An 8,716-nucleotide genomic window follows, 5' to 3' on the forward strand; every position below is an offset into this window, starting at 1 on the left:
AGACCCACCCACCCCCCTCCCCCCTTGAAGACCAACTCCAACCATACATTACTCTTGGAAAGAAGAGAATAAGCATTGCATACTGTGATATATGTGATGGTGTAGTGACCTCTGTGGTAGCTAGGGGGCGCTTTGTGCGCTCTGTGAGATATGCATGGAAGCGTATCTGTTGTGGTGATATTCATGGTGTACCTGTAATCGGCAGTGTTATGAATGGCCGATGTGTGTCGCGGAAGGAGTCTGCGTAGTAAGTCAGATGTATTGTGGTTATGCTGGGACCTGTAGTCCCTCAAGAGTTTTGCTGCAATGTGTATAGTTATGTTTGGGTGACTTACTAGGCTAGTCATGAGAGACGGGAGGGTCAGACTAGCCACACATCCACACACCCATCCAGGGGTGTGGTTTCAGGTATATAATGTGACCAGGTTGTGGGTCACATGGGAGGCGTGTCCGGCAGGTCCTGTGTGGTTCCTGTGTATGGACCTGGCCGGGGGGATTGTCCTAGGAATGACTAGGGTCCCGAACAACGCTGACCGGTGGGACCGTCCTAGGAATGACTAGGGTCCCGGGGACTGTCCTAGGAATGACTAGGGTCCCGAAGATGCAGGACTGTCCTAGGAATGACTAGGGTCCTGAATGCTGCTGGATTGGCCTGGGAATGACCAGGGTCCTGCAAGCACCTGAGAACATGGACTAGGCCACCGGCGTGATCCTGGTAACCTAAGGTAACGGGTGGAGGACGGGGTCCAGGACCTAAGCTGATAGGTGGAGGACGGGGTCCAGGACCTAAGCTGACAGGCGGAGGACGGGGTCCAGGACCTGTTGTGACAGGTGGAGGACGGGGTCCAGGGCCTAAGCTGATAGGTGGAGGACGGGATCCAGGGCCTAAGCTGATAGGTGGAGGACGGGGTCCAGGACCTAAGCTAACAGGTGGAGGACGGGGTCCAGGACCTGTGGGTACGAGGTGAGCACCAGGATCTGCTGGGCCGGTGTCTGTTACTGTGTGGGGAAGCTGGAGTCCTTCGGTGAGGTCTGGACTGACTACTGTGTGCCGGACAGGCGAGTCGGTGATCCCCGTTAGGCAGCTTACCCGGAAGAGGGTTAACAGAGTGTGGGGAAGCTGGAGTCCTTCGGTGAGGTCTGGACTGACTGCTGTGTATTGACCAGGCGAGTTGGTGATCCCCGTTAGGCAGCTTACCCAAAGGCTGTTGAAGAGTCGGCAAGGTGGAGCAGGAGCTCCCGTCAGGTACCAAAGAGACTGTTGGTGCCTGTTGTGTTCCATGTAATGAACTGTGTTTAAACCCGGTTTATGTGGCTTAATAAACCGTATGGACTGTTTTGATATAAAACCCATGCTGTGTGCTTAAATATTGCGGCTAAGCGAGTGTCCCCCAACACTCTCAGTAAGAGAAACCTTACAATTGGTGGAGAATTTTGGCAACGGTCCCGCTAGCACACGTGGAGTTAATTGCTGTGGCAGAGCCACGAAGGTGACAAGCGTCCAGCGGTAACTCGGCGGGGTTACGAAGGTGACAAGCGTCGGCTGTGACTCGGCGGGGTCACGAAGGTGACAAGCGGCAGCGGTGGAGCCGTGCAGAGCCGTGTCGAGAGTAGCTGCGGTAGCTTGTGGTTAGCAGCACCTGGAGACGCCGGTTGTGTGTGACTGCAGCAGGAGCTGTGGCGGTACAAGCAGGAGCTGGTGAACTGACATAGAAAAAAAAAAAAAAAATTTTTTTTTTTCCTTTTGTGCAGACTTTTAAAGGGCCAGTACAAGCCCAGAGACATTGGGGTGTACTGTGTGAACTGGGGCCTGAGTGCCGTGGGGAAGTTCACGGGGTGTATCCCAGGGAGGGGAGTATCCCTAATAGTGAGCAGGAACCCAAATGGAGATAGTTGCCCAAAAGGGGGCGGAGTCCCAAAAAGGGGCGGTAACCCGAATAGGGGTAATGGCCCAAAAAGGGGTGGAATCCCAAAGGGGGGCTGAATCCCGAAACGGGGTGGTGTCAAAAAATGAAGCACTTGCCCAAAAAGTGGGTGGAGCCAAAAAAGGGGTGGCAATCAGTGAGGAGCCACGTCTGTGTACTTTTTGGCTGAATGGAAAGTGTGTGCGGGGTTTGATAGACCCAGGGAGAGAAGCGTCTGTGCTGGGAACCCATCCAGGGGAGTTTGTGTCACCTGAGGACGCTGAATATCTCCTGGTAGCCACTATATATATTGTCGCACCGGAAGTTTCCACGTACCGTGAAGTGGCTGTAGATCCGGTCTTGCCGTATCCTATGATAATAGGACAAGATTTGGCAGCACTGTGGGAAAAGGGTGATGTGTTTGTGGGTGTAATTTGGATGTCAGTTAGTAATGTAGAGAATGCGCCCCCTAGAGGTGACAGTCCTAATGTAGGCCTGACCAAGGGAAAAGATGCGATTGCCCAACTAACTGACCTGACGTCACTTGGAGTGTGCCACAATATGACTGGTAGTGGTCTGTTGGATAAGACAACTGGAACTGACACCCAGACAGAGTGACTTGCGAGGTCAACGTACTGTGGAGTGTGACACAGACTCTGGGGGGGACTGTGACAAGTCATGGCCAGTAACAAGGGCATGTGCCGTGCTGACGGTTGGTGGTGACTCCTGTTCAGACGGTGATACCGGTGAGAAAGAGACAGTGAGAGAACATGTCGAACAAAAAAGGTTCCTGGAAAAAGAGGCTGAGCTCAGGATGAGTGGGCTGGAGAAGGAAGTCTCGGAGCTCAGAAGTCACCTGTTAACCTGGCAAGGTGAGAGTCAAGCCTTAAGGGAGGATGTAAAAGGGCTCAGAGAAGCATTATGTGGTCTTCTACAAGAGAAGAAGATGCTGGTTAAAGACTCACGTCTGCTAATGCCTATCGTGACCAGGGGTCTGGAAGAGGCTAAAACTGAAGAAGAGTGGACGTTAAGAGCCGAACAAGAGAGTCACCCGGTTGTGGCAGGTGTCTTGTTGGAAAGGACAATGGCAAAACAGGGGCCGTCCGTTCCTGAAGAAAGTGAGGATCCACTCTTCAAGTGTGTGATAGATGTACCCGAAGAGGCGCAAGATGCATGTACCGGTGAGGGTGTGCATGAAGCCTTTGAAAAGTCAGTAAAAGCGTATGGTGTGCATTGGGCACTGGAGATGAGGCAGTTGGTGGTACTGTCGACTAAGGAGGTCACAGTGAAGCGAGGACCTGTCCTGAAGAATACGCGTCTACGGTGCTTACGCATGGAACAGATGGTCCTGTTGAGGAAGGGTGAAGTAACTCGACGTTTGGAGCAAGCCAGCGAAGCTCAAAGTCGCCTGGGCTTGGTGGAATGGCTGATCGCCAAGGAAGAGTTGGAGACAGTAACTCCTCAGTTAACTCAGTATTGAGTGACCTAGGTGGGAGACCTGGTAGAGAAAATGTAAAGATATTTGGTAACATAGACAAACTGTGACTTAAGGGCCAAAGCTTAAGGCCTACGTGTTGACCGCTGGGGGCGGGGTAACCCAACAAGGGTATGAGTATGATTATGAGTGTTGCTCAAAACCGTTTGAGACAGTCTACCTGACTGGTGGGACAAGAGAGTGTGTGTAACCTGTCTCGAGAGTCCAGGTGTTTGTCAGGTGTTCAACCCTACGGGTGTGAACAGAGGGGGAGGATATGTGATATATGTGATGGTGTAGTGACCTCTGTGGTAGCTAGGGGGCGCTTTGTGCGCTCTGTGAGATATGCATGGAAGCGTATCTGTTGTGGTGATATTCATGGTGTACCTGTAATCGGCAGTGTTATGAATGGCCGATGTGTGTCGCGGAAGGAGTCTGCGTAGTAAGTCAGATGTATTGTGGTTATGCTGGGACCTGTAGTCCCTCAAGAGTTTTTTGTTGCAATGTGTATAGTTAAGTTTGGGTGACTTACTAGGCTAGTCATGAGAGACGGGAGGGTCAGACTAGCCACACATCCACACACCCAACCAGGGGTGTGGTTTCAGGTATATAATGTGACCAGGTTGTGGGTCACATGGGAGGCGTGTCCGGCAGGTCCTGTGTGAAACCTGTGTGGTTCCTGTGTATGGACCTGGCCGGGGGGATTGTCCTAGGAATGACTAGGGTCCCGGGGATTGTCCTAGGAATGACTAGGGTCCCGAACAACGCTGACCGGTGGGACCGTCCTAGGAATGACTAGGGTCCCGGGGACTGTCCTAGGAATGACTAGGGTCCCGAAGATGCAGGACTGTCCTAGGAATGACTAGGGTCCTGAATGCTGCTGGATTGGCCTGGGAATGACCAGGGTCCTGCAAGCACCTGAGAACATGGACTAGGCCACCGGCGTGATCCTGGTAACCTAAGGTAACGGGTGGAGGACGGGGTCCAGGACCTAAGCTGATAGGTGGAGGACGGGGTCCAGGACCTAAGCTGACAGGCGGAGGACGGGGTCCAGGACCTGTTGTGACAGGTGGAGGACGGGGTCCAGGGCCTAAGCTGATAGGTGGAGGACGGGGTCCAGGACCTAAGCTAACAGGTGGAGGACGGGGTCCAGGACCTGTGGGTACGAGGTGAGCACCAGGATCTGCTGGGCCGGTGTCTGTTACTGTGTGGGGAAGCTGGAGTCCTTCGGTGAGGTCTGGACTGACTACTGTGTGCCGGACAGGCGAGTCGGTGATCCCCGTTAGGCAGCTTACCCGGAAGAGGGTTAACAGAGTGTGGGGAAGCTGGAGTCCTTCGGTGAGGTCTGGACTGACTGCTGTGTATTGACCAGGCGAGTTGGTGATCCCCGTTAGGCAGCTTACCCAAAGGCTGTTGAAGAGTCGGCAAGGTGGAGCAGGAGCTCCCGTCAGGTACCAAAGAGACTGTTGGTGCCTGTTGTGTTCCATGTAATGAACTGTGTTTAAACCCGGTTTATGTGGCTTAATAAACCGTATGGACTGTTTTGATATAAAACCCATGCTGTGTGCTTAAATATTGCGGCTAAGCGAGTGTCCCCCAACACTCTCAGTAAGAGAAACCTTACAATACATACTTACTATTAGCATTATTTTACCACCACCCCTCAGTTATTCCCATCCAGCCATGTCTGCCACAGCTTTTGAAAAAACCCCATCCTGTTCCTCTTATTATATATACTTTTTTCGAGCTGGACAATATGATTCGCTTGTGCAGTAAACTCTCGTCTAGTAGGAGGTTCCTCTCTGATCCAATACCTTGCAATCACCTTTCTCGCAATGAACAATAATCTAGCAATTGCCATTTTAGCAGTTTCGTCGGTCGGGATTTCCTCCACATACCCAAGTACACAAAACACCGGATCCCTGGGAATCGAACACCCATAAATCACCCCTATCTGGTTCAGCACAACAACCCAGTATGCGAATAACCTGGGACAAAGCCACAACATGTGCAGTATACCCGCCTGAGACTGGGAGCATCTAGGGCACCCAGAGTCATCTCCCAGCCCGGCTTTAAACAACATGTCAGGTGTCCTGTAGGCCCTATTTATCACATATAGTTGCGACAGTCTCCCAGGCTCACTCATCGACAGCCTGGGTACGTAATCCAATATAGACTCCCACCTATCGTCGTCTATTTGCCCCAGTTCATCCTCCCACTTCCCTCTGGCCTTAATAGGGTAATCCATTAGAAAGGTATGTAGTAAATCGCCATATACTTCGGATATTGCCCCTTTTGTTCCGTTATTATTTAGTATAAAGTCCAACATTAGATCCTTCTGAATCACTATAGGCCCTCTCTTTTTTTTGTGCCTGAAATGCGTGCTGAACCCGTCTATATTGATACAACTTTAACCCTGGGAACTGAAATTCCTGCTGCAGCACATCCAAAGATTTAAGATTCCCGTTATGGATCAACTGACCTATCAACCCAATGCCTTTTTCCCTCCACTCTCCCATCCCTTCCATATGATTAAATTCTTGAAAAGAGGGGTTATCCCAGATAGGCGAAAACTCAGTGAATTTCACAACCCCCCTTATGCGTTTAATCGTCTGCCATACCTTCTGAATTAAATTTATGGTGTGAAAACATGTTCCCAATTTCTTAAATAGTCCTGCCTCTAGACCCTGGCCCAAGGGCCACATGCCAATAATATGTACCAGGCTACTATGTCCCTGACCTTTCTCAAGTCCTTCCCCCCATCCCCTAAGATGCTGGCTCTGCGCAGATAAAAAGTATAACCCGGGATTAGGCAGGGCAAGTCCCCCTTCATCTTTAGGTCTCTGCAGTATCTCCTGTCTAATTCTAGGGTTCTTCCCACCCCACACCAATTCCCCAAATAATGATCTTAGTTTACGAAATCTGGTCAGAGGGATCCAAATCGGAGAGTTATGCAAAATATATAACACCTGTGGCATCACAACCATCTTAAGGAGATTTACTCTACCCACCACCGACAGATGCAACTTATTCCAAGCTGAGATTTTGGCGCGTAATTTGTTTATTAATGGCTCAAGATTAAGCTCCTCAAATCTAGTTAAGGGAAGAGAAACCTGGATCCCCAGATATTTAAATTGCGACACCACCCTTAATTTCGTACTCTGCTCCACCTCCCCCGTGCAATCCACTTCCCTATCCACCTGCATAACACTTGATTTATCCCAGTTGATAATCAATCAAGAAATTTGCCCAAATCCTTCAATTAATGAAATCACATTTCTTAAAGGCTCCCCAGGACCCTCAAGAAAAACCAAAATATCATCTGCATACAGAGCAATTTTCTCCTCCATTTTCCCATACACAAACCCCTTTACCAACTGAGACCTTCTGATAGCCGCTGCTAGAGGTTCCACCGCTAGAGCAAACAGCAACGGAGACAGCGGACACCCCTGCCGCGTGCCTCGAAACAGTTGAAAGCTTTCCGACAGTGTATTGCTCACCCTAAGTTTAGCCACTGGAGAGGAGTATAGGAGTCTCACCCATGACACAAAAACTGGCCCAAACCCAAAGCGACCCAGAACCGACCACAGGTATTGCCATTCTATACTATCGAAGGCTTTATGTGCATCGAGGGAAACTACCACCCTCCTACCAGCATTCTCCGCCGGTATCTGCATATTGAGGAATAACCTTCTCAAGTTGATGGCAGTGGATTTATTAGGCATAAAGCCGGATTGGTCCAAATGAACCACCTTTTCTATCACCTGAGTCAGTCTGTTCGCCAAGGCTTTAGCCAAAATCTTAACATCTGTTGTCAGGAGAGATATCAGTCTGTATGACTCCGGCAACCGTGGGTTTTTATCGGGTTTAGGAATGACCACAATAGTGGCCTCCCTCATGGAAGCAGGTAATATTCCCCTCTCCAGTGACTCCTCAAATACCCCCAACAATCTGGTCAACAACTCTTCAGAAAGGACATCATAAATCTCAACAGGGACGCCGTCAGCCCCCGGAGCCTTCCCCCCCGCCATTGACCTCAAGGCCCCTTCCAACTCTTCCACCGTAAGCGGCCTATCTAACGACTCTCTATCCTCAGCTTCCAGCCTAGGTAAATTTGCCTCCTCTAGAAATCTGTCAATTTCACCTTCCCTCTGTCCCGTATGTGATGCATACAATTTACTATAAAATCCCTTAAAACCTTCCAAGATTTGGGCCCCCTGTGTTTCAATGCTACCATTTTCTAATTCCAAAGCATGTACGTGTGACGAGTCCCTCTGAGCAGACGTCACCACTGACAGCAGATGACCCACCTTCTCCCCTTCCGCGTAAAAGGCCTCTCTTTGGAAAGCTCTCGCCCTCTCTGCTTTGCGTAAGTGTAATTTGTTAACCTCCTCCTGAGCCATCTTCATACGGTTCATGGTGTCTTGAGAACGTAAATTACTCAATGCAGCCTCCGCTGCCTTCAATTCCTCCAATATGACTTTATCAGATTCCCTTGTTTTTGTTTTATGCCTAGATATTCCTTTAGATAATATTCCCCTCAAATAAGCTTTCATGGTATCCCAAACCACATGTTTCGCTGCACTACCATCATTAAATTTAAAAAATTCCCCTATCTCTTCCCCGATCTTTCCCATGTCAAGAATTTGTAACCAGAAGGGGTTAATCTTCCAACCCAATTTAGCCATCTCCCCGGGGCCTTCAAATTGCAGTGTTACTACCAATGGCCTATGATCCGATACTACTCTGGGCATATAGTCTACCTCCTGTACCAACCTATCCATTCCATCATTACCCAGAGCCATATCAATACGGGATAGAGAGCCATATGACGCCGAATAACAGGAGAAACAGTATGTATCCTTATTACGAACTCTCCATAAGTCCCTCAATGCCACCTCTTTCAAATAGCTACCAAACGCTGTTAAATTCCCCTCCTTCCTCAACATAGCATGCTGCCCCCTATCCCAGTGATCATCAATAATATTGTTCAGATCCCCAATTATGAGCAGTGGAACTCCTCCCCACCTGCCAGATATATTTAGGATTTCCTGTAGCTTTTTCCCTGAGTACGGTGGAGGAATATACACCGACACGATACACAACAGTCTAGCATATATCTTACACACAAGGAATACATATTGTCCATCACTATCTATTACCACCTCTACCTCCTCGAACGGTACACTTGCATGCACAAGTATTGACACTCCTCTAGCATAGGCCGAGAATGTCGCATGATATGCCCTTCTTACCCATCTTTTCTGCAATAAACCCGTTTTTTCCTTAACTAAATGGGTCTCTTGAAGGCATATCAGCGAGGGTCTCTGCTTCAAAA

The sequence above is a fragment of the Ranitomeya variabilis genome, chromosome 2, assembly GCF_051348905.1.
Source record: "Ranitomeya variabilis isolate aRanVar5 chromosome 2, aRanVar5.hap1, whole genome shotgun sequence".
Classification (NCBI taxonomy): domain Eukaryota; kingdom Metazoa; phylum Chordata; class Amphibia; order Anura; family Dendrobatidae; genus Ranitomeya; species Ranitomeya variabilis.